This window comes from Lathamus discolor, chromosome 2 (genome assembly GCF_037157495.1).
Source record: "Lathamus discolor isolate bLatDis1 chromosome 2, bLatDis1.hap1, whole genome shotgun sequence".
In the NCBI taxonomy this organism is placed as follows: domain Eukaryota; kingdom Metazoa; phylum Chordata; class Aves; order Psittaciformes; family Psittacidae; genus Lathamus; species Lathamus discolor.
The window spans coordinates 43,429,035-43,455,120 of NC_088885.1; the positions used below are offsets into that span (position 1 = coordinate 43,429,035).

The following is a 26,086-nucleotide window of genomic DNA, read 5'->3' on the forward strand; positions in this document are numbered from 1 at the left end:
ACTATACTGTTAATAACTTACAGCTCTGACTCCTGCCTAACTTAAAATCTAAATTCCAAATGTTATACTACCACACAGAAAACACTTTATTACAGACAAAAATGCCATACTAGCTCAGGTCCAAGGTCCATCTAACACAATATTCCATCTCTCATAAGGACTGCTAATAGGTGCCTAAAGAAGAGAACAAGAACAGAATAAACATACAGCAATCTTTCCTTGATGCACTTTGCCAGTTGACAGCAATCTGCAGCTCTGGGATTTCTTGTCTTCTCTTAAGTGTACATATAAAAACACACGCGCATTTAAGGCCCAAAGCTATTCTGAGTCTGACATAATTTAAATCAACTTTTCACTGTTTCAGTTACCACTTTACTCCTTTCTATTTCAATTAACAAACAGGCACACTTGAAACTGACGAGTCTCATTCATTCATCCCAGTGCTCGAAGAGATTAAATCCCAAAACCTAAATTAACTGTCACTTTAAAACAGCTTTTAGAAGCTACATGCAATCATCCATTCTGAATAAAGAAAAAAGGCCCTTATTCAATCTAAACACTGATATTTAGCAAAATCCTAATTCTAAGTGAGATTAGAGATTTGAACACCCACATGAAGTAGAGCAAACAATACTTTCAGTAAGTGAATAACCTAGTTGTAAAGATCTTTCTGTAAATACAGCCAAGATGTAAACATTCCTCTATAACAGGGACCTGAAGGATGATGACAATACCTCATACCAAAATTCTAATTACTATATTATAAAATGAACACCTACAAAAGACAGGTTTGACAGAAAAAACATGCCTTGTTAAAATGAGGCTCTTGACCTAAGTAAACTTAAAATAAGAACTCTTAACCTCATCCAAAAAACTTAACTGTAAAAAACAAATGTTGAATTCAAATACTGAAGATAATCATGAGGTTTAAAGATGCTAGTCACCACTGTCCAGACTACACAGCCTTCTTCAAAAGAAAGAACTCTGAAAATCACTGGAAACTATTGCCCCTGAAGTTATTCCAGTCTATTTAGAGCAACTAAAAGGCAAAGATGTGCCAAGTTGTTTGAGAAGTCAAGTCAGAGAGAAACTCTGGAAATGCAGAAAGGTGGTTTGTTATAAATGAGGATTAAATAAAGCAAAGACAGGAACTCAGAGGTGAAAGCACAGAAGTAGCATGCAAAGGCACCTACTGCTCTTGCAAGCTCTTACATAAAATATCACCATTTACCTTCCTCGCCTCCAACACGCCAAATTAATAGTGCTATTTACTGCTCAACGCAGACTAAACGTTGGCATTAACGATATCAGTAGGAAGCTAGTTTCAGAGGTGAATTAAGTTATTCCCAGCCAATTCATAAAAACACCTCATGGTGCTGATAACCTATAAATTAAAGTTTACAGGTCTCCTGAGTCCGACCCGCGTAGTCTGATGTCATTGACTGCTCCAGTCACATCCATTACTCGCTATAAAAGAGAGCTCTGCTCAGCTCCTCCCGACAGCCCGGCAGGGTTTAAAAGCGAGGCACAGAAGAGAGCCAGCCGTGACTGAGCTCTCCTCTCCCCGCAACCTCTCCGCACCGGGTGGATGTCACCGCGGTGCCCGCAGAAGGGGGGGTGTCTCCGCTCCAGGCCTGCCCCCGCGGGCGCGGACCGAAGCCCCCCTCACGGTTCCGCAGCAGCCGCCTCAGCCCGAGGGCGGCCCCCGCGCGGGGGTACCCACCCGTCGGCGCTTCGCACGTGCCCAGAGGGCTCCCCCTGAGGGCGGCGGCGGCCGGCCAGGGGGAGGGGGCCATCTTGAAAGCGGCGCCCCGCGCAGGGGGCACACAACCCCCTCACTCCCTCACACACACACAACCCTGGTGCCGAGCGCCCGCAGCCCACCACCCGCCCCATCCCCTCACCCGCCAACCGGTCCCGCTCCCTCCACGCTGCCAGCGCGGTCCCACCGGCACAGCGCCGCCCCATCGCTCCCCTCAGAGTCCCCTGCCCTGGCTCTGGGGGAACGTGGTGCCCCCCCGCAGGCTCTCGGACCCCCGCTCGTGGCACCGCCCCAAGGGGTTGCGGCTCCTACCTGCGGCCAGGACTCCCGGGTGGTAGCGACAACCACGCCACAACCACACTCTAACCGCCGAGCCGCGCTCCCCGGCTCCCCATCACCGCTGCCGCGCTGGGCTGGGCCGGGCCGGGCCGGGCCGGGCGCAACCGGGCCCCTCCCACCGGGGCGGAGCTGCGCGGCTCGTGGAGCCCAAAGGCTGCTCGCCAGGCCCGACCTCAACACCACCACCCCGATGCCCCTACACAGACACACGCTACGGGAAAGCTCGCGGGCTATTGGCTAGAGCACGGAGGACCGCGCAAAGGCGAACTCTGATTGGCCGCGGGGGAAGGCGGCTGCCCGCCCCGCAGGGGTCGCGTGACGCCCTGTGACGGGGGCACCGGCAGGAGCGGGCGGATGGGGTCGGGGCGGTGAGTGCCCGCCTGGTGGGACGTGTGGCCCGGGGGCGGGCACGGCGCTGCCCCGCAGGGCCCGGGGAGCAGCGGCGGCCCTCACGGAAGGTGTGACCCTGGGTTTGGGCTTGGCCCTGGTTTGGCTTTGGGGAGCTCCGGAGCCACACGCCGAGACAGTGGATCTCTGAAGTCTGCAGAGGGTAAGCTCAGGAGGGCGCAGGATGAGTAACGCTGTAAGGTAGGGCTGAGAGATGAGCAGGGCTTGGGGGCTATCAAACGCAGCGGTGGCTTTCCCAGAAGTCTGCAGCCCTACCTGAGTGTGAAATGAAGAGACTTTACTCATTCAGTGAATCTATGCTTAACAGGTTTATTTTTCATATAATAAAACATGCCGAGGATTCTTACAGTCTTTTCCAAGGAAGGGAATACACTGGTATTATAAATACGTATGTTTGCAACAGCAGTGCTAATGTCCACAGAAGCCAGCATTAAGTGCACAGGGCAGTCAGCTTGCATGAGTGCAGCCCTCGTCTACACCAGGCTTTACTCATACAGTTGTTGGCTAATCTCAAAATACATCGTTACAGGTGGTTTTGGACAGCTTTCATCTTCCCGTACTTTGTGGGGATTTTCTGCATCATCTTCAAGTAACATCTCGAGAGAAGTGTCTGATAGTGCCAAAAGTTCATTGAGACACATAAGCAGTTCCAAAGGACTATCAGTTTCTTACAATTTCCTCTCATTTCTTGGAGCAGGTCATTTATTATTAGGCATATGTAGCTGTGTAGTGTATGATGCAGTTAATCTTGTTTGACCTTCTCTGACATTTGTTCCTATTCAATTTAGAATTGTGTTTTTTTGGCACACTACAGGATTACATGATTTCATTACTTTGTCAATCATTTTTGGTTTAGATCAGCAAATCATTAACAATTACTTCCTTCTTACCCGTATCTTCAAAGACTTGGGATGTGATCCTTCCTTTTGTGATCCATCAGCAGCTGAAGCATTCCTGAAAGGAAACTGGTTGAACATATGTGGTTGTTTTTAGGATGAATTATCTCAAAGGCAGTAGAGTGATTACAGTGCCTAGAGGTGCTAGACACCTCAAAATGTAGCCCAGTTTCTGGATGAATACATATTTCTGTGGGCTTCTTTTGAGATTGTATTTTAAGTATTTATCTCATTTTCCTTTTAAATAAATCTTTCACAAGATTAAACAAATGCCAAGCCAATAATTTCCTTCTTTTTATGCTGAGTACCACCCAGGTACTTTTTCATATCTGAAGACTTAACCTCATTTGGAAAATTAATAAAAATAAACCAGTTCTGAGTTCTGATACTTTATATGCAAACTTTCATCTATGTCTGGGCTGTTGTAGCAGAAACTTAAATTCCTCAGGATGAAAGTGCTGACAGACACTAAGCAACAAAACTCCAAAACAAGGCTTCCAGACAGAAAATTGAATTGCCATTGCACCCATCCACATATTACCCTTATTTTTCCTATTGTAGGGTCTGGCAAGAGTACGTTGAGCCCTACATTGGTTTTGAAAAAGAGCGTATTCTCCACAAACCCAGAACGAAGTAACTCCTGTAAACAGAACACTCCCACGTGGTAGCAAATGGGATGAAACTAAGGAGAGAATGAAGAGCTTTCATGGGTCACTGCTTTTTCCAAACCCAAGGGAGACAACCATATCCAGAGGACATTTTCCAGCATTACTTTAGTTAAGAGCTAAGCATCCCAAAATCATTAAATCAGCTCAAGTCTGAAAATCTAAGAGCCAGACTAGTAAAAGATGGCTACGGGGTTAAATTTAGGCAGGTTAAATGCCCTTCTCCATTTAATTTTCTCCCAGGAGTTTCTCTGGTGGAAAAGGGCAGGAAGAAATAAGACACACTAGTCCCTAAAACACTGTAGACTTGACTGGTATTGCTGAGAGAATTCCTTCTGCTTTGCTGACATGGTTGGAAATCTGTGAAAACTGCATCCTATATCCCTTTCAGGGGAATGCAGCAGTAGAAAGACATCTCGGGTGGTACCACATCTGCGGAGCACCGTGGACCCACAGTATCTTCCTGGTTGCCTCTAAAGATCTAGCTGATCACAAGGTGTTGGCACATCTCTCTTCGGTTGCTAAGTTGATGTTGCAAGGCAGCTAAAACATATTAAATACTTTCCTAAAACTGTTTTTCCATGCAGGCAATTGCTGTATCTGGCACGAAGATGTTACATGATCATTAATGGGAAGTTCCACTGAGCCAGTTTCTCTTCAAAATGTGTCCAGCTCTACAGGACAATCTGAGAATTCCTGTTTAAGGACCTTTAGCTGCTTTGGTGTGATTCACCTCCTGATACTGCTGCTTTTGTTGTGCATACCTGGAATTCTTGCATAATAACAGAGCCATCTCAGGTGTCTTCCACTCTGTTCAGAGCATTGGAGCTGTGTTCTCCGGATTTTGGCATGCAGCTTGGATCACGTTACATTTACAGAAGAGTTTACCAGACACTTATTTAGAAAATTTCCTAGAGAACAGGGATTTTTTTTTTTTTTATATATTTGAAAGGCTTCCAAAATACTTACACAGCTGCCTCCAGTCAAGTTTTTTATTTCCTTGATTTTAGTCTGATATGAGTACAGTCAATATAATCAATTTTTTCTGTCTCAAATTCCAGCATTGTTGGTGCAAGTGAAATAAATAGTTGTAGGTATCTTTTATGTTCCAGACACATTGTACATGCTTGCTAGGTTTTCTGTGTTACTGTTTCATCTTTATAGAATTCCAGCAGACAGGCTTGTGGCTAGCGTGAAGGACTGGCTGAATGGAACTGGAACCAGCAAAAAGTCTGTTTCAGTAATTGCAGACTGAGGACACTGGAAAATATAATGTTTCAGTCATTGCAAATTGAGGATACTGGAAAATATGTAAAACCAGATTAATTTATTAAAAGCATATTTATTTTATTTTATTTTTCCTATTATAATTGCAAAACCTTCTGAAATTTGTTGTTCAGCAAAACTCTGAAATATACCTAGGTACAGTAAATGAGTTATGCAAATGATTTATTGAAAGAACATGCACATTCAGGTGTACACAGTATTTGCCTGTTTTCCCTATTACAGATGCAACCTGTAATAGAATTCTAGTTTGTTAAAACAAAGAAGGGCTCTAGAGACTCCATAATTCTGACTGATATGGTAGAAATCTGTCATGCTCATGTAGGGCACATGGAGCTTGAATACATTAATATGAATAAATATTAAAATACGTTAAACATTTTTTGTTGTTATTTTCCTGAGGAAATAGGACTTACGATATTTTGAGCTCCATGAGCAATCTGCTTGTGAGTCCCCCTTAGCAGTTTCTGATTTTTTCTAGCTGCACTTCATGTAATTTTAACTCTTCTTTCATTACATTTATAAAAATCTAAAAAAATACATCAGCTTTTCCCCTTCAACTTGTAAACTTTTGCTGTCTGTAGAGTTCTCAGTATTTTTCTGTGAAGCCACCTTTACGATTTTCTGGTATATGAAAATTTCCCCTCAGGATCCAGCTCTCACAGAATCATAGACTGGTTTGGGTTGGAAAGGTCCTTCAAGATCATCTGTGTCCAACCCCCCATCATAAAGGTACATACATGATGTAGACATCTTCAGGTCTGACCTTTTTATTCTCCTACATGCTCACTGAGCTTGCCATGGCTGGTTTTGCTGTACATAAGCTATTTTGAATATTCATAGAGCTTTGATAAATAACAAAGCTCAATTTTGTCCCTTCACCAAATATCTTGTTCTTCTTGCTCAGTCTCAGTTTTCCTTACTGCAAACCACACTGATATCCCTTCTGCCATTCATACCACCGATTTCTCAGTTATGAAGCAGAAACCGAATAAAGTTCAGTGAGCAGAAATACAGCAATTTGCCTGACAAGAATTTACCTGTTAGATTGACATTTCAAATTTTTTTTTACTTTGAATTCTTTCCTGGATGTCTTTCTCATGATCATGTTTCCAAACCATATCAGATAAGCTGCTCTGTAGTTTTACTGCTCTCATCCAATGTCATTGAGATATATATATATATATGTATATATATCATTATATATAAACTTGTCCAATTATCAGGCTACAGTCCAGTTTGCTGAACCTTGCAATACATCCATTGATACTATTCCATCCAACTTGAGAAGTTCTGTTGGACCCTTCTCTGACTTGGAGTGTTCCTGTTCTGGAAAGTTAATTATATGAATTAGGAATGCTGTTTCAGGTTTTAATGGTGTCAATTCTCCAGTCCATGTAATTCAACCGTTTTTCATACAATTCCTTATTGTATAATCAGTGTCAGACAATCCCTTGTTTTTTCTTACTAGAATCTCACATGTTAATGATTTATTAATTCTGGCTTGCAGTTAAAACATTTCTATTACTGACATGAAGAATCAAATATCTCAGGGTTTTGCTGCCACCTCCTGATCCCTGGCACACCTACTGATATTTAATCTTGTTTAATGGTTTGGATTTGCTTAACCAAGGCACCTACTACCATCAAACTGCACTGAACCAAACGCAGACATATCCTTCATACTGCTTAATAGTAATACTACATGTTAACAGTGTTTGAAGAGGAGAAATACATATACAGTTAAAACTAAGAACAAAAAACTATTGTCTGCAATCCTTCTAAAGAAACTTACACATGAGCTAAATGCTGATGTTAAAGTTTCTCTTAAAACAACTTCAGGATTTGTGGAGGAATTATGAAAGAATTAAAAACATAATGAGAGTGAAGTTTAGGATGTATCATCCCTAATTAGGCTTCCACTGAATTCTGCTGAACTCCTGGGAGTGTGAACTGTTTGCAGCACAAGACAGTTAAAATGTCACTGCTTTCTTTATCTCTCCTGGCAGTTACAGAAAACTACTGCTATTAGCGAATTTGGATGTGGCTGCAAGCCAAGAATGTGCTGTTTTGTAAGTGTGATCCTGCATGTGCATTTTAGTCTTCCCCTCACAGACTAAGGAGAACTCATGCTGGGAGATCAAAGTCAGAAGCTAGGGAATGAGATCCATCAGTCTCAGATGTGGTTTTGAATGGCAGACAGGAGAAGTATGAAGAAGAATAGAATTTGGTTCAATAAGCAGCTATAGTTTCATTTTAATTTGCCATCTGATTGCCTGCTCTCATTTCCCTATGTTTTCTCCCCTAAACCCTGTCTAATCCCCTTTTGCAGGCAGAAGGCAGAGTGCTGAACACCTGTGCAAACCAGAGCTAAGGCAACAAGCACAATCCACTGCTCCTTTCCCTTTGGGCAGTGAGCAGCTATAGAGTGGAAAACAGATTGCCCTCTGGTATTACCATAAATTATCATCATGTACAGTTTGCACTACCGAGTTTAACCTTTACAAAATGCATTAGAAAAGAGCCAACTGCTGAGGTACGGACGCGACACCAAGATTAACACTAAATATACATCTGTAATCTCACAAAAGCACAGCACCTAGTAATGAAGAGGGAGACCGATGTATTCTTTTTCACAATCTGGCATACACTTGTGGCATATTCTGAGTTTAAAATTTCTCTAATACATCAGTGATATGCTGACAGGAAAATGGGGTGGCTGATGCTGAGTGCCTCTGGCACACAGTCTGTTCCAAAGGAAAGAGTTTTGCTTTGGAGTTAACTTTGCCCTCCCAGTTCACAAATGTTGCTATGTATGCGGCTGCAAATTAGGGAATATCAGAACTGGGGAGATTGTAGATCATAACAGGCAAAAGTTACCAACCCTGTGGGTGTCTCTTTAATTAAACAAAGTTGCAGGAGCCGGAACACCCAAACTCCAGCACTTGTGCATTTATTGAGTAGTAGAGAGGTATCTTTCTAGGCTGAAAAATTAGTGCCTATTACTCATTATCAATCCAGCTGCTAACAGTCATTATTAATCATACTTACTCTGTATCAGATTGTTAAACTAATGTTCACCTGGTTTGCCGAACAAAAACTGAGAGCCACATACTCCTCCAGATATCGAGAAAGGCTCCAGAAAATAATACAGTTTCCATCAGGAACTAGCAAAAGCAACACCTTCTTCTTACACCTAGCAAGATATGGTCAAGCTTACCCTTAATATCAAGATTGCACCCAGATGTGTTGCACTCAGTCTTCACCAAGCAGCCACAACAGCACAAGGTTTACAGCTTCTTGATATGTGCCAGGTGCCTTAGCATCTGTCATTGTCTCTGGATGATTCAAGCACAGGCAAATGCCTTGTGGGCAGTAGTGTGATAGTCTCAGGTTTACTTTTTCCAGAGTACAAGCAGAGGTACTTTGAGCTCAGGCTGCAGCAAAGCTCGCACCCAGGAAGAAGTGGGTCATGAGTGTTTTCTGCATAAACCCACTGGCAAACCTGTTCTTCCTTCCTGAGTGAAGTGGTTGTTTCTCACACTTCCCAGAGCTCCTTCTCTCTGCCTACCTGTGAAAGGTGATTTAGACCCAATGGGATTATGAGCCGCTCAAGATCAGCAGAAATAGGGATCATAAGTCTGACCAGAGCTGGTGAATGCCATACTCTTCCTTCCATAGACCCTTCATGTGCCAGCTCTTCAGAAGGCTGAGTTAGGAACTCTGCTCTTTCTGCAACAGGAAGATTAGTGCCTTCTTAACGTGACTGAGAGAAACGCATGTGGCTGCAGCTCAGAACTGTCATTTTGTCTCTGAGTGGTGGTCTTTCCAAGTCAACATTTTTACCTCTCTAGACTGGATAACGCACTGTGATTCTTGGTTTCTATTTTTGGTTAGCTCATCTAGGGCAAATTGTAAGCAGGCTGGCTCTGCTTGCTGCCTGCCAGCACAAGCCAGCCGATCTAGAGCAAAATCTCATTATCAGTCTTTTATTTTCAACTCCCTTAAACTCTAGTGCCGTTCAGGTCTGCCAAAAGTGCTCTTCTGTCTCTATAGAGAAATGGTCTTTTCGCCTGGAGAGTACCTTTATTCCCATTTTGCTCTTTTTGTGTGAGTGTATGTGCACATATAAGGGAGGGATGAGAGGGAGGGAACAGCTCCCCTAAGAGACAAACATGCATTTCTCTCCCTAAGCTGGAAACCTATTTAAATCTGCTTGCTGGGAATCAGCCCTTCAGCTGATTCCCAACACATGCACAAGGTAGGGTGAGCAGCTCTGCCGAGTTTTTAAAGAGCCCATACAGCCTGTTACATGGGGTTTGACATTTCTGGCACAAGACCTAGCTTTCAGCTGTTTGTGCCAGGCTACACTGATTCAGACTGGAGAAGTCAATACTGATGGTCTGCATCATGTTTTTATTGACCTGAGAAAATATCAAAGTGTTTAATATTTTCTGAAACTAAATGTAGGAAAGCTATATTGTTTTTAAACAGGAAAAAAAGAAAATAAAACTTTTTATGGAGAAAGTTTGCTTTGAAATTGAGTAAGGAATGCCTTTGTTAAGTGCTTTTCACTACACCCAAATTTTATGGTATTTTAAATCTCAGCACTTGCTACTGCTTAAGGGTTAAGACTGTCCCAGAACAAGCTTATGCCTCTCACAGTTACAGTCATGTTGCTTGTGTACCATTCCCACAGTTCAACTAAGGCGCTCCAGCCCCTCTCAGCCCCTAGCCCAGGCATGCACTCTCTGTACAAAGCCACCACACATACTGCAGCCCAGGACGACATGATGGAGACAAGAGTTTCTCAATAATGGTTGTTTCCAGCTGCTGCACACTAAGCCGGAGCCAAGCAACGAAGGGAGAGCAGGGACACTTTTCTGTGCTTTCAGCGACCTTTCTGCTGGCATCTAGGCAATGTGAAGGAAGAGGCTATCTGATTCAGAGCCAGGTCTAAGGCCTTGCTGTGGAGAACCAACAGGCTATACTGGAAATAGGAGCATGTGAGATGAAAACCAGGACCTGCAGGGAAGGCAGGTATTCAGGGCTGGCAGGTCAGGAATACTGTTTTGAAGCCACCAAAGGAAATGACTACTGGCAGAGACTGAGGATCCAGAACAAGGATATTAGGGTTGTAGGCTAAAAGGATGATGGAGGTGACTGTAGGATGGAGGACACAAATTGCCCAAGAAACTGAGGCACAAGCAAAAGAAACTGATAGAGAAGTTGTGATGGAGAGGGAAGGTGAACTGAGAATGCAGTTCCAGGAAAGAGACTGGCACTAGAAACCAGCGGAGGTGGCTAGTGCTGGCAAGTAGACGAGGGAACAGGAGAGAGCCAGGCAAAAAAGTCCAGAGGGAATTCAGATTACCCAGGCAAGGAGACACGGAGTGTAGGCTCAGCTGGGAGTTTGAATACGAGGGGCTCTTTTTAATGAATGTTGGTGAATAAAACAAATAAGGCAACAGTTGCAACAAAACAAAAAGTAGCCAAATTATCATCTTTCCATTAAAGGCCTCTAACTGTACTCTCTGAAAAGCCATGAGGGAGCCCAGGACAGGAGCAGGTGTCAGGCCTGAACACAGGATCCACACTTGTACCACTCACTCTCCTGGCTGGCTGCTGCAGCTCCTGGCACTGTCAAACTGCCAGGAACACCGAGCCGTGCCCGCTCGACCAGCTCTGGCAGGGATGTACATGGGAGCCCATGGGGGAAAGGGTTGCTGGTGGTGGGAGTACCTGGAAGTGTCATTGTGTCACTGGCATGGTAAGTTGAAGTCACCTGCTGCATGTGCATCTTTTCTAGGGTGGATCCTCTAGATCTTTTAGTGTGATTTTTACTTGCTCTCTGTTTGCCACAACTTGGTGGCCCGGCTGTTGGCTGCATTCTGATGCCAGATATTAGGCAGACGCGTTTTGACTATCTCAGGTAGTGATACGGCTTTTACTGATTTTAATCTACCAATGATAATAATAATGACAAGATTAAATGGTGAAATCTGAATGTATTGCAGGCTACAGCACTCATCAAACAAGTAGCAGATAATTATTATTCTTATACTTAGTGCTGCTTTCTTGGATGGACTCTTGTGTTTATTTTGGAAATAGTTCCTGACCTTCCTGCTCTGACCATGACTGTGAGTGCAAAAGCTAGGCTGATCCTCTTACTCTGGATTGTGTTTAACAAAAACTCCAGCTGTCTCCAGGTTTTGTGTGTGCAGAAGGTTGTTATGCCACACAGCCTTTGGCATACCTGGTGCCAGTCTTCATTTCTCTCTGCAGCGACATGTCAGCCGGGTACTATCAGCATTCAAGAATCTCTTATGTATGGTGCTTTGTAGACCACAAACAAATACATTCAGTAAGGCTGGTGCTAGCACAGGTAGTTGTGGGAATCACTCTTCTGAGGTCCAGGGGTGGGTCTGTGGCCTGTAGCTCCATGAAAATGACTAACAGAGTAACAGTTCAGTTGCCACTGATACTCCTTGGGGAAGGATGACTGAAGGTTTTGTCAGTGGATTAGTATGTCAGATGGTACCGGGGTTACTGTGAGCTGAAGTCAGCAACACTTCTCTCATTCTTTTGACAGTCTTTTTTAACCTATTTGGCGATTGTGGTGGTGTTGATGTTTCATTCCAGCAGGAAATCTGACAAAATGCCATTCACAAGACCCTACCAGGGGATGCCAGGGATGGTGCCTGTCCTGCCAGCTCCAGGCATGGGTGTCTGCACCTCAGGAGAGAGCTGTTGAAGTGGCACCTTTGTCTTCAATAGCTTTTTTGCCATATCACGGGCATCTGCAGCCCTGCAGCATCACACAGATGTGGAGATGAACAGACAGTGCTTAACATTTCTTTTCCAGTTTCTGCAGCAATTACAGCATTACATTGTCAAACCTGCCTATTAAGATAGATTAAAAGTATCCGTTAATTTCCGTTTGTGATTCTTAAGATCTCTTTTTTTCCTGGTAGTACCTAGTGCTATGTACCATTTTGTATGTTCAAAGCAGTTTCTGCATCCTGGGCTACAGCTGTTTGAGTGTGTCTCCAAATCAAATTCTAGGCTGTCAAGTCAGCACCCAAAATGATGGGTATGAAAGTAAAGACTAACACAATAAGAACTCCTCTGCTGGAATTCTCTAGCAGAAGCAGAACAGACCCCAGTCCTCCCAGACAGCATTCTGCTGTTTTAATTGTAAAGCAATCCTGTTTCTTCATGCAGTCGCCTGTGTCATTCACTGTTCATTTTCCAGTTTCAGCAGCAATGGGAACAAGGGTCTGGCAGACAACAGACACTTTTGGTTCAGAAACTGATTCATAACCCACAGCAGGACTGAAAAACAAATATGTGATGTTGTAAGTAAAAACTATGTTAAAAGTTAAAATTACAAAATTAGCTTTGCCAAGTTTTAATTATTGACTGTGCAACATTAATATTGTTTGACTGTATTTTTTCCTGAATACAGATTTGTTTATATGCTCTACCTGTTTGTCAGCTCAAGTTCTTTCTCATCCCAGGGGGTGTTGAGAAAAAAATTACAGGAGATAGAAAAACCAGGAAAGTTAATTCAGACTAGTCCATGCAGGCAGCTGGAATATGCCAGCATTACCATTTCACTCCAATTAAGAATAGGAAAGATTGACAGAAAGGGCTAAAGGACATTTTTGCAAAGAAACTCCTGGAAGCAGCTATGTTGGGATAAGCATTAAGACTACACGTATGCTGTTTTTTAGGAAAGGTTATAGTCCCTCTGTATGAGGCTTCTGCACCAGTAAAATATTATTTGGGTTTATAAAAAAAGGATTTAAAGGTAGACTTAAAGAAAGTCAGCTAGACTTCAGGTTGGTATTTCATGTGTAATTCTGGAAACACCATATCTAATCTTGCTGCAAATAATGGGGTGGTTTCTATCACTGAACAGACCAGAGAGAGAGAGGTGGAACTATAATCTGGCTCCAGGTTGTTTATGCTGTACTTTGTAGCAGTCACTGTCACTGTGCAGACGGCCTTTAGTATATTCTGCTTAAGGTACTATCTTGGAGAGCTCCTGCTTTTTGCACTGACTGGGTGGGAGCTCAGAACCACTCTCCTATCTGGGGCACTCGCCAGACACAGCATCAGAACTGAAGTGTTATGAAAGACAAATAGAATGCAGAAACATTGAGGGAAAACTTGTGGACCAAGTATGCTGCTTACTAAACCTGTTTTTCTAGACACCAGCAAAGGCTGATGAAAAAGACTCTTCTATAAAAACAAAAACAGCGTGTGTGTGCAATGTAATGTTTTTCCTTTCAGAATCAGGTTGGCAGTGTCTCTTTAATGTACAGCGCTGTGAACTTAAAAGAAATCTCATTATCAGCCTTCCTAGCCTTAAGCACTTCATCAACTATTCCATGATTGCTGGCTTGCAGATGCTGCAGTTAAGGTGCTGGGTGGTGGGGTTTTGTTTGTGTTCCCTTAGGCTCTTTTCTTGGTTTTGTATGTGGCTATAAATACTTTAACCCTGAGAAAATACATGAAAGTAATCATACAGACATTAACTAGTTGCCATGTGATTTTTCCTTTTCAAATCCTGGAGTCACAAAGCATAACTTTTAATTACCTGATTTTGTTCTGGGAATAGTAGTTTCTTCTTCAGACAGATAACATGATCAGAAATATGTATAATTTCTTCTCCAGAATTCTTTATTTCCCCAGGCCAACTTTTAATAAATAAACATTTATGCTTGAATCAAAGAGATATGCACCCCTGAGTAAAAGTTCCAGTTCCTCTGTTGTGGGACTCAGTGTCTCAGCACTCTATATTATCATGTATTGTTCAGAGAGATCTTCAAGATAGAGATCAAAAACTTATAGTTCATTTCAGTTCATTGTTTAAATTCTAAATTAAAGACAGAAAACTTAATTCCAATGTAGTCATATCCAACTCGCTAGGTAACTTTTTTCTAACCCTTTCCCTACCCCAAAATATCTGGAACAATAAATATATATATGTTAGTTTAAACTGCATCCAGATAATATTACATGCTCATTTTGTACATTCAGGCGTTAAAGAGAAGAGTCCTTTTTGCAAACAGTTTTGCAAAATCTAAGTATGTGACTTTAGAATGACTGTTAGTGTGGTGTTTTGGTTAGGTAGCTTTCATCAAAGTAGAACTTAGTAATGATCCATTGGTGTCAAAACCAGCTACAAACTGCTGAGACGTAGGATTTTCAGATGGAAGAGCCATTGCAGCCAGGATTCACTGGTTGCATTACTTTGGACTTCAAACCTCTTGCTGTTCCATTCCCATCAGCATGCAGAAAATTATTGCAGAGCACAGGACTATGTAATAGCTGCACTCCACAGCTGCAGAACCTCCCCTGTGCTGAAGCTTTTGAAATAGCTGAGTGGAGGAGGAGGCTTTTGCAGACTTCTGAAGGTATCCTAATGACTTCTACCCTTTGATGTGCTTGGGTTAACCCAATTCATTTTCTCGGTACATACAAAATATTGTGAGATTTTCTAATGTCTAGTTTCTTTCTTTTTCCCTTTCTTTACAGTTTCTTTCTTTTTTATTTAGTTTCTAAAGAATCAAGGCTTAGATATCTGTGTGTTCCAAATACTTCTTGGATTTGTTAGCAAGCTTCAGTCAGGGTTGATACAGGTCTCAAAGGAGGGTTTGAATTTACTCAGAGATAAGTTCAATTTTGTGAAAGTGGGTGGCTGAGAAAGAAAGCAAAATTGGCAACCCTGCACCAAAAAGCTACAAGAGCTCAGCTATTATTAGATATCAGGGAATCTGTTCTGAGGGGCAATGTCTGTCAGCACCCAAACCATCATAAAAGCTTCCATCAGAATTTTGCATGGGTGGAAAATGGGGGAATCACAGTTACACATCCTTGGTGTAGAGAGAGTTGTACTGTGGCCATTTCTTTGTCCAACATGAAAGCAGAAACAGATCAATGCGTGCCTTCCTTTTCTGTCTTGTGCTGTCCCAGTGTTCATTCCCCAAGCTGCACCCCTGAAAGTTCCTTCCTTCCTCCCAACTTTGAATCCTAATGCCAGAATTTTATGGAGATTTGAATTCCAAGTATTTGCCATCCAAATGAGCAATTCAGCTACCCCATGCCTGCTCTCCTAAATATATACTGTAAAAAAGCTATCCTGTGGTCATACACTATTTGCTATTTTAATTTGATTGCTGTGTCTCTTTCACACTGGCTTTCATTTGCTTTTCCAGTGCATATTCGTATCAGAAACACATTTATCCAAATTAATGCTGCGCCCATTCTATGATCATAAATTGCCATTCTCAGTAATTTAATTCTTACCTTAAATTCAAAATTCTCTGTTTCTCACAAATATTCTAAAGCTTTACATCTTTATAGAAATATAACTCTGGATTGTGAAAAGTGACTTTCAGGGTCCTTAGGACATAATGGTATGGATGTCATAAAACCTGAAAGAATAGTTACAGCAATATTTTGCTGTTAGAAATGCTATTAACAATTCCAGACTGACAAAGATTATGGATTAATCTGAAGAAAGAGCCACATTCTGGCAGAGTATGCTTGCTGATCACCATGAAAATTACTCTGTTATAAGCTGCTTTAGTGATCAGAGAATAAACTGCTGGGCTCCAAGGGAGAACTGGTAGTCACTCAGTGTGCACTGTGTTTATCCTCTGTTTCTGATTTTGCAAATGATGTTAGAGCAGATCTAGAATGCTGGAAAGTTATTGACTAATACATGGATGACTGTGGAAGTGCTGGTTATCCTGGTCACAAATGTCTGTGGGAAAGGCCAACATTTAAAGCCACATAAATGCACTTCAGTGAGTATTTGAATTTTTGAGGCATTAAACAACTATATATCCCACCTGTAAAGGAAAGACAAGAACACCAATAGTGGCTGTTTTCAGGTAGAGTCATATTTTTAAGATAAGGGCCAATTGCCGGTTTCCCAATGCTCATTTTTTTAAATATGGCTGTGACTTGAAAGTCCAACCTTTCCATGGCTGGAAAGGAGCTTGAGCTATACTTTCTGCCACTCTCAATGCTGTGTAATTCTGAATGCTGTGTCAGTGACCACATACTTTTCTCCCTCAGCAAACAAAACTGCTGGTATCTTATCTTGTGGCTCACGTGTGGTCACTGACTGTAGGTGTAGTGGACATCTCGTCTCAACTTTCCTCCCTTGTCCCATGGTCTCTGTCTAGAGTGCTCTTGTTTCTTCTCTTTTCTCACCTCTCCCTCTCCAGCCTGTCCTTTCCTTGGATGACCATTTCTTCTGGGTTGCCCCAGATGAGGAGCAGGGTCCAAAGGGGCAAAGGAGAAACTAGCTGAAGAAAACCTTGGTCAGCCCCAGACTAGCACAGGATCTTTGAAACACCAAGCCGTGAAGCTCTATCAAGACCAAACTGGTCTTGCTCAGGTTCATAATTCAACTGAGCTGAGGCGGATTTCCAGAGTGGTTAAAGCGTTCCTGCCAAATTTCATGCTTTTCCTCCAACGTACAGGGCCTTTGGGACTGCCTAAAGAAGAGGCTGCCGTTCTCTTCAGTGTGAGGCAAACAGGGGAAACAGCACATTTTTTCTTATAGTTGCTGAAGAGCAAAAACATTTTGGCTGAAATTATTATACACACTTAGCCTGAGGCAGTTCTTGATAGACACACACATGCATCACACGTATCCAGCCTTAGGCAGACACCTGCCATGGAAAATGTGAGTCCCGATGGCTCAAGTCTGACAGTGGCATCAGCAATGGAAAATGTGGTCTAATAGTGGGAATTATCAGGCAGCATTTAACAGGTGAGTTTCCCCAACACCACCCTAAATTATCCCTCCACCAAAAAGCTTTTAAAAGACTCAACAAACTTATTTGTCCTTTGCAGTAATTTTCCTCTTAACCTTGGCATGCACTTGTTCATATAAAATAACGATTAGCGGAAATAGAGGAAGTTAAAATCCCACCCATCCTTTTCTCTCCTGGTTTATTTATTTTCCATGTGAGATTAATGAGTTTCCTGCAACAGGGCTAGATCCGCTTACACATTGTGTGGATAAGTTAATATTTATTTCCTTTTCCAAAGGCAAGCAGACACCTTCACATTCCCTGCTTTTTAAAAGCAGAGATCAGCATACACTATGTCAATTGACCCTAAAATCAACCATCCTAAATTAGAAAATGCGAGTTTTACATTGCCTACTGCTGTTAAGCAGACTGGTAAATCAGGCTGAGCTGTACTGCTGGATGCTGACGGGGAAGCTTAATTTAACTGGTTTAATTTATTTTACTATCAGATACTTTGGAAAGAACACATCTGCTTCTTTAAAGGACTTTCTTTAGTTCAGCGCCTGCCTCATGTCAGGCTCAACTGCTATGTGCCGTGAAACTCACAGAGGCTGGTTTCCTATGAATTTCTCTCCCACGGCCCGCTTACCCTCCCAGTTCCTTCCTGCATCCCAGTGCCATCACTCCTTCCTGTGGCATCCCAGGTGCCTGGGGTACCCTCCAGCAGGGTGGAGGCTCCTGCTGCTCCTGCCCTTGTGCAGCTCCAGTGGCAAGAGCCCCCTCTCCAGCAGACACAGTTGTCTTTGCCCGCTGGGGAGGCCAAGCAGTCACCTCTCCCATATACAACTACCAGGTTTCACTTCTGGACTTTCTCTGTCACATGCCAGTAAGTGGACAAATGGCGGGTGGCAGGAGGAAGGCTGGGGAGGAGATGTGACAGGCAGATTGTGTGAACATACACGCTACATTTCCTGGGGAAACCAGGTTAAAAAGGAGCTCCTTCTTGCCAGAACATTATGTAAAAGAATTCCATATGAGCAGCGGTGTGTGTGACTTGGTTCAAGAGCCAATGGGTATTTATACTGTTATTTAACCTCTCTTTCTTCCAGGGTCAGCCTCAGTGCATCGCTTTGCAGCTCCTTCCTCTCTCTCTGGTCAACTCCCCCTTAATAACCCAAAAGAGAAAAATCTTTTTTTTCCTTCACATATGGTTTTAAATTTGCTGTTTTAAAACGGGACATGCAGTATGAAAACGTTACAGCTGTCTCAGGCCCCTGAGTTTCTAACTCCCTGCTGCTGGAGTGTGAATCGGGGCAGTGCGGCGGCAGTCGGTGGAGCTGTGCCAGTGTAAATGAGGGGAACTATTCCAACCATGTGTGCAAACTCCACCAGAGATTTACCTTCTGAAACCAAAGAGCTGAAAGTTCATTCCCATTTCACTTATCTGCCAAGGCTGAAGTTCAGTAATTCATATTTTTACCATAATAAATAATGAAACAGCTACAACAGAGCAGGGAAGGCTTTGATGAGGCATTTTATAGCAAGTGCATGAAAAACATTGAATCTTGGGCATAGGAACTGGCAGCTACAAGAAGCAGGAATGTCTTGGTTCAAACATGTCTTTACTTAAAAAAAACCTCCAAGAAAAAGGAACCTGGAGAGTTTCTTTCCTGTTACTTACAGGCAGTACAATAACCCTGGCACTTCAGTAAGGGAGCTGTCATACACACAACTTTCATTGTCTGTGCGTAGTGCCACAGATAATGAGCCTCAGACTCACAGAGTCAGAGCAACATGTCCCTTATCTGACACTCCAGACTCAACTAGAATGAATTTTTCAAGACACATGCTAACTGCAATTGAGAATTTCAGAGCAAATAGCAGGCAGGCAGTGTTACTACTACATTACCTGTATACCTCATACTTCAGAAGCCTGTGTTTGAAAAGCAGACCTGGTGTTCTGCGCAGTATGAGTACTGAATGTTGCATTACAGAGAAGCATCCTGCATGTTCAAAGGGTTGCCTGGATCTCAGCCCTTCCATTCCATTATAAGCAATGGGAATTCTGGAGCTAGCACTTTGCATCTCTCTTAAAAGGGGCCTCCTCCCTCAGAAACAACAGGCAGGAGGAAATCAGGAGGACAACTGATTTCCCACTTTCCATTTTTAAAGGAAAATAAAGCACAGATGATTGCAGAAGTTCAAAGAGAGGACTGTAAAATCTTTCAGAAGTGCCCTGAGGCTCGCAGGAAGGATAAGGTCTGACAGGGCAATAGTTTTATGAAGTCAAGCAGGGACTAAAAAAATTAAAGCTCATCGTGGCCTCCTTTTCTCTTTTCCAGACTCATCAGTAACACATGGGCAAGAACTAGTGGAGCAGCTCAAGAATGCTACTGCTGCGAAGGTGCAGGTTGGGAGAGAATTTCTCATTGAGAAAGTAAGTATGTTTTTTACAAGAAATACACCATCCAAACTCTGGATATGCAACAGTGATCCATGAAGGAGGTTATAAATATTTTCCCTGTAACAAGCCATTTTCATTTTTCATCCTTAATTGCAGTCTTTGTGGACGTAAGTTCCCAGGCCCTTTATTTTTCAGATTTGAGAGTTGCAAATGAAGACCAACGTGACCTAGAAACTCCATTTGCTTGTTTTACATCTGGCCTCAGCCTTGGCTTTAGTAACCTGAAAATTTTGATTAACTGTTCTTGACACTGAGTTATGATGGGCTGCAAAGATGTCACATGCTGCAGCACTGCAGATGCAGAGCCCACAGTGAACAGGATGGGGACACAGTGAAAAATGAACTGTTAGATCAGGGGTTTCTGAACTCTGGTCACCAAAGACCTTATATATTTTTATGGGACTAGTTCCCATTCCTCTTTTGCTTTGAGATTACACTCCCAGCTAAGTGCATAACTTGAGGACTACAGACTCTGGCTCCACTATGTTTCCTCTCCTTCTAGTCATGTCACTCTTGGACTTGTACTAGTTTCAAAAAGAGAGATGGACTTTGTTCCCTTTGCACGTAGTTCTGTAGCCTACTAACTTGCATTGAAACCACTGATTTATTTCTTTTCAGCTGAGAAGGGCATTAAAGTGCTCTTATTTCCAGAGCAAGAACCCTAACCTCTAGGCTGTTATGCAAGCAGTAGAAGGTTCTCCCTGGTGTGTCTGGGGCTTTTTGTGATTGTTCTCCTGGGCTGAGGCATGTCAAATTCTCCCAGGGTTTTCTTCAGGCATACAGAGCTTTTTCTTGGACCTCTCCCTCTGAGATTGTCCTGCTTTCCAGATAGTGAGCCTGAGAGTCCTCTCTGCCACCACAAACAAAACTGAGCAGTTCTGCCTCAAGCATAACAAGGCTTTTCTCTGCAACTTTCCTCTGTTGTCCTCTACTGCACGCAAAAGCTCAAGGCTGGATGCCTGGTCCGGCGTGACCACTTGATGATAGTGCTTCAGGTAGCATTACAAGACTTAGAGACTTTTCTGAAACAGATGGAAACATTCCTTTCCCCTGGCAAGTCTCTAGGAAGAAGAACCCAGAGCTGCATCTTGTCTCTAAAAGGAGAAACCTGAATGTACCTTATGGGAATGGAAAGTAATTGTGAATGTAGGTAGCTCCACCTCTGCGTGGGATTCCTGGCCTCAGAAGCTTCCCCGGGTCCTCTGAATGCTGGAGGTGGGGCTCTTATGCCTTTGTGTCCTTGATCTTTGCAGACAAGCAGGAAATTCATTTCAATTGAGAATTTGTGATGTTTCTTGTCCTTTCTAGGGCTGTGGCAAAGCATACCAAGATTCACATAGGGAAGATTTTATCTTATGGTCAGTAGGCAAAGGTATTCATAAGGGTATATGATGAGATTATTACAGTGTGGGGACTTGCAGGCGTGTAGCTGTAAAACATTTGCAAGCACGAGCTAAAGGAGAATTTCCGTGTGAAATAGAAATTTGATTTGACATTCCCTGTGCCCTCAGGTTTCCCTGGATATGTTCTATACATACTGCCACAGATTCATCCTACAAGAACAGAAAAGAAAAAGTTAAGGTGGAAATTATGCAAGTGGAAAGAACATTACTGTTGCACTGAAGAGACCATGAAAAGAGAAAAAAAACACCTTTTCAATTGTTGCTTCTTCAAAGATGCCGCTGTAGAAAACACAGAAATTTGGTAAGTGCCAATATCCCTTGAAGGCCTTTTCCACCACCTTCAAAGTTAAGAAGTAAAAACTCACTGTGAGCTGAGATTTGTCATGAGCTCATTTGTCATGAGCAGGTTGGAGCTCCATCAAAAGCTGTCCAGCATGGCTACACACTGAGCTGCAAGATCCTTTGCAATCAGCCAGGAAAGACAGGCAGTCCTGGCAGGTCCCTGAAGCTGATTTCTGGTAAGTGTTCAGCCCCTCGCCCCCTGCTCCCCTGGTGAGGTGCAGGGCATGACACCATACCTGCCACTGGAAGACACAGCCCCCTCTCTCTGTCTGCCTTGTAATTTCCCTAATGATCACATTTAACATAAAAAGGTTCCTCATCAGAAGTCAGCCACGTCCTCAAAACACCAAACTTCTCATTTGTAAAACCAGAAATGAAATACCACTGCAATTTATCTTAAAAAAAAACCCAAAAAGAAACAAAAAAAAACCACAAAAAAAAAAAACAAACCACAAACACAAAGGCCAAAACAAAATCCCCGAAACAAACAAGGGCTTACACAAAACAGGAGCTAAATGGAACTTAGCTACTATGTGGCCCTTACAGAGGGTCCTGTACTGCAACACACTTTGCTGCTCCTGGTGCAATGTACAGTTGCAGGCTTTACACAGCACTGGACAAAATGTGTTGGGCAGCTTTTGCCAGTGGGAGCCTGCTTCACATGCTTAGAAACAGAAAGAAATATTTCCCTTTCCTAGCTACTGTAATAGTTTTTCCTGACATGGGGAGCAAAGAGAAAATATGCTCTGCAAATGTAATGAGCAAATACTGACCACTTCCTTTTTGAATTCCCGTTGCCATTTTTGCCAAGTACTGCTTTCCTTTTCTCGTGACTGCTTAAGGTAGCATACAACATGCTTATCTTAACCAGAAGGGAAATATCAGACAAGAGACTTCCCACCTCAAGGTTCACATCTACACCAACAGTGCTTTCCCTTTATTCTGTGGTGGGACACAGTGAGATCTGACACCACAAGAGATGAAGTCCTGGCAACATGGGATGCATTTGGTCCCATGGCAAGAAAGTTCTGTGTGACAGCTGGGAGGTATGTGAGGTACCTGGGGAGTACAGTCCCTTCTTACTGGGCAGTGTGTTCTGTTACCTGACACACCACATGGTGCTGATCAACACATCAGAAGGTCCATCCAGTTTTGCAAGAGAGATACAGCAGAGGTGGAATTTTGTGGCTTAGCTGCAGAAGTCTGTAAAGGGGGAGTGTCATGTGCATGGGATACAGCTGGACAGGTCTGTGACAACAGGACAGGGGCACCGCTTGGCAGTTACCTTGGGAAGAAAATTTGTGTCTGTATGTGCTACTGTGGAAAACATGATATATGAAGGAACAGGTCTCTGTCAAGAGAATGGTGTCTTCCAATTAACATCGCCACCAAGGACAGCAGTGCTCAGCTTTGCACGAGCATGTTCCAAACAGGCTGTGGCACTAAGGAATCGTCAGTGCACCAGAACGTCTTGGAAGTCCCCTTCCCCCTAGAACTGTGCTGCCTGTGGGAAGGGCAAACCTGAACCTGCAAGAAGGCAAATGTACAAACCCTCAGCAAGCCTTGAGAGCATGTGTAGTGGCTGAACTCACCATCCCATTAGCCAGAGGCTGTGCTGGACAGACACAGCAAGTCTGGCGTATTCTGGGCATGTTGGACTCGCATGTGAGTCCAGACTGTGTGCAGTGGCCATTTGCCCATGATTTCCTCTTCTCTAGTGTGATCCCCCAGTGGTGCTTGTAGCCAAACCTGCAGTGTAGGCTCTGCTAATAGTATTTCCGAACATGATGAGCACTGTGTTTATTTCCTGATGATCTGCCCCTGTCCTTGCTGATGGGAAGCTGTAGGTTGTGTTCTTGCAGCCATTCTCACAGTCGCTGCTGTGTGGCTTCCCACATCAGGGGTGGAACTGGGAGATGCTGCTGGTTTGTTGGACCAGCCCTGCTGACAGGTCGTTTTCTGTCCTATCCACCCAGATCACTGCATTGCATCCCCTAACTTGGTGTCGATAACAATTCGTGGTTACCACATGGCTTCTTGAGGAAGCCAGAGATTGCGTCGCTGAGTATGATGCTAAGTTAGCCAAGTTGTTCCTTTTATTTGTTCAGTGTGAGAAATACCAAGTAGAAAAAAATCTTAAATGCAAAAAAATGATGGAGATGGACCCATGGAAGAAGAGTCCTGTGAGCAATACACACAAGTCAGGCTGCCTGCAGATTTAAAACCTGGTTTGAATCCTGCTCCCTGACTGTCATCAGTGAACTGGAGGAATGAAGCAGCAAGTGGCCGCAGCAAGGACCAGGTTGTGGAAAAGCTGTAGTTGCCTGCACACACAGGTGGGCATCCATCAGGACTTGTAAAAGTTCCCATGAAGTGGGGACCAATTTTGTGGAGCTGCCATGAGTGATCCTAAAGGCATATGCAGTACTACGGGAACTGTGTTGTAAAAGGCGAACATTTAAAATGTGTTTGCTCTGATCCCTGAGCAGCAAGGAAAAGTGTCAAATCCAGAGGGCCAGAGGAATCCCAGAGAAAGGAATCTGCAGAGGAAGTGCCGCTGCTCTGCCAGGCAGGAGCAGTTTCCACAGATTGCCACTCTGCCCTTGTATTTGCCTCAAAGTCACCATTTGCTCATTATAACCATTGTTAAGTGAAATGTGTAATTCAGGAGCACAGAACTTTGTCTGCTTTCAGCTGGAATTTGTAGCATGGGAGGTTTCTGAATTCCTCCCTGGGTTCATTTGCAGGTTTTACCAGTCAATCAATGATATTTCTGTCACAAGAATATTTCTCTCACTTCCAAGTGGGTGCTCACTGGCAAGTTACATCTTTAAGCCATCTTGTGTGTGTTTTAACATGATAAATGAAAGAGCAGTAATTTTTACTTTACAGTGCTGAGTTTGAATGAGTTAAGCACACAATTACGGATGTACAAAAAAATATGTTGTATTTTATTGCCCCCAAAGTCTGTATCTTTCTTTCTTTCCCCTCTGTGTGTGGTTAACTGCATGGGTTTTTTTGATAGCTGTGTGTGCTGACTCACCCTTTGGAGGTGCCAGATCTATCCAGCGACTCTAGAGGGAAGCAAAGCCAAGCTGGCTTCTAAGTTGGCCCTCTCACTTAGATGCCTGTAAAAAGGCGGGACGAATGCAGGCCCTACTGCAAGCTGTATGCTTCAATCACCCTTTCTGTTTAGAGAACACAGCAATTCTGCCCTCACTGGAGTGTCCTGAACCAAATGCATCGCAACATAAGGAGGGGTGAAAACTCCAAAAATGTTTAAGACATCCTGAACATAAGCTCAAACATAGGTTGCTGTGAAATGTTACACGTGCTTACTCATATGTGTGCTCAATCTGTAAAAAAAGACTGGTCCCACTCTATTTTTCATGCTCTCTTTAGCACTTTCAGAGGGTAAGATCTGTCTCAGTTATTTTAAATGGGAAATCTCAAAAAAAGAAAAAAAAAACCGGGGGGGTGGGGGGGTGGGGGGTGGGGAAGAGGAAAAAGAAAGGGAAGGAAAAAGGTGCAAAAGAGGAACGACCTGCAGCCTGCGACAGTCCGGCCTCTGAGGGCCTCATCGTTTGGAAGCAAGCTGAGGACCACCGTGAGCAGCAGCGGGCGGCGGCGCTGAGCCCCGGCCGCGGGAGCCCCGGCGGGAGCATCCGGAGCATCGGGAGATCGGGAGCATCGTGCCACCTCCTGGAGGGAAGCCGCTGCGGCTTCCCCGGAGAAGGGAGTGCAGAGGGATGATGGGGCTCTAGGGACAAGCTGTAGAGATGATGTTAGCTCTTAAGTCACACCACGGATGCTTGTTTTTTCCTCTACGAAATGTGTTGGATGCTGAGACTTCCCTTTCGGTGTACGTAACTGCTTTCACAAATGTACTGGTTTTGAAAATTAAATGCTGGAGGCAGCACGAACATACTGGAAGTGACAAAAGATATTGTTTAATCTCCTTGATAGCTGATAAACTGGGAATCAGATTTTACTGTTTCTTAGTGAAGTAGAAACGATGAGGATGAAGAAACTCCTAAAAATAACAGAATAGCTAAAGTTCTGCTTTCTCTCAAGCAAATGTAGCCCTTTGGGAAAGTGCAAGAAATACCATCTGTGTTTCCAAAACTCTGAAGTTAATTTGTTGCAGACATTGCTGTATTTACTGTAAATTGACATATTTTGTGTTGCAAAACAACATGTTGCAATGATGAAAAATAACCTGAACACTCCCATCTAATTAACTCCAAATGCTTTTCTACCTGAAAAAGCTCTGTTTAAAAGAACAGTTTGGTTTGCAACACACATCAAACCTATGTGTTTGTTGGGGTTTTTTTTTAAAGTTACATGCATACACATATTGACAGCTGTTCACAGAGGAAGCTGAGAGGGGAAACTGCGAAGAAGTTGTGACTTCTATGACAGATTATCTGTTTCTGGTTATCAGACAAAAAGTATTTTATTAATAGCTACTGTCTTGATTAGAGGTTTCTTCAGAATGGGCAACTCTACAGGCTTCCCTGACAATCTGCTCTTTTCACTGTACCTGCCGTTCCTTCCAGTTCATGTTAAAGGCAAAGTATAATTTAAAAATAAACTTTTTCATCAGTGTTCAATAGGAATTTAAAAATATTTCAGAACATAACTCTGAGATAATGAGAATGTGCTTTAATACAGCATATCTGACAGCAAACTAAGCATCTTATAAACTATAGCTGGAATGGAGCCATGAAATACAGATGAAAA

General features: G+C 43.2%; 1 protein-coding gene and 3 long non-coding RNA genes across 6 annotated transcripts in view; 1 reads left to right on the forward strand and 3 right to left on the reverse strand.

Moving 5' to 3' along the window:
* Positions 1-2,107, reverse strand: part of MPP7 (MAGUK p55 scaffold protein 7) — a 156,229-nt gene extending 154,122 nt beyond the window's left edge. Inside the window, exon 1 of the mRNA XM_065666648.1 lies at positions 2,075-2,107. The gene's annotated coding sequence lies outside the window, so the exon portion shown is untranslated. The remainder of the gene's footprint in view (positions 1-2,074) is intronic.
* Positions 2,108-2,348: 241 nt separating this feature from the next.
* LOC136008002 (uncharacterized) lies at positions 2,349-24,813 on the forward strand. 3 transcript variants are annotated; one of them, XR_010609939.1, is made up of 5 exons: positions 2,349-2,651; positions 19,477-19,571; positions 21,110-21,302; positions 21,408-21,519; positions 23,320-24,813. It is a non-coding gene; the product is annotated as an uncharacterized LOC136008002 (long non-coding RNA). The 3 variants fall into 3 exon arrangements; XR_010609941.1 differs by having other exon boundaries at positions 23,452-24,813; XR_010609940.1 differs by lacking the exon at positions 2,349-2,651 and adding an exon at positions 12,626-12,712.
* LOC136008003 (uncharacterized) lies at positions 2,805-8,626 on the reverse strand. Its single transcript, XR_010609942.1, has 2 exons — positions 8,406-8,626; positions 2,805-5,330 (listed from the first exon to the last, which is right to left on the reverse strand). It is a non-coding gene; the product is annotated as an uncharacterized LOC136008003 (long non-coding RNA).
* On the reverse strand, positions 10,763-14,595 carry LOC136008004 (uncharacterized). The gene is made up of 2 exons (XR_010609943.1): positions 14,105-14,595; positions 10,763-12,689 (listed from the first exon to the last, which is right to left on the reverse strand). It is a non-coding gene; the product is annotated as an uncharacterized LOC136008004 (long non-coding RNA).
* Positions 24,814-26,086: the final 1,273 nt, after the last annotated feature.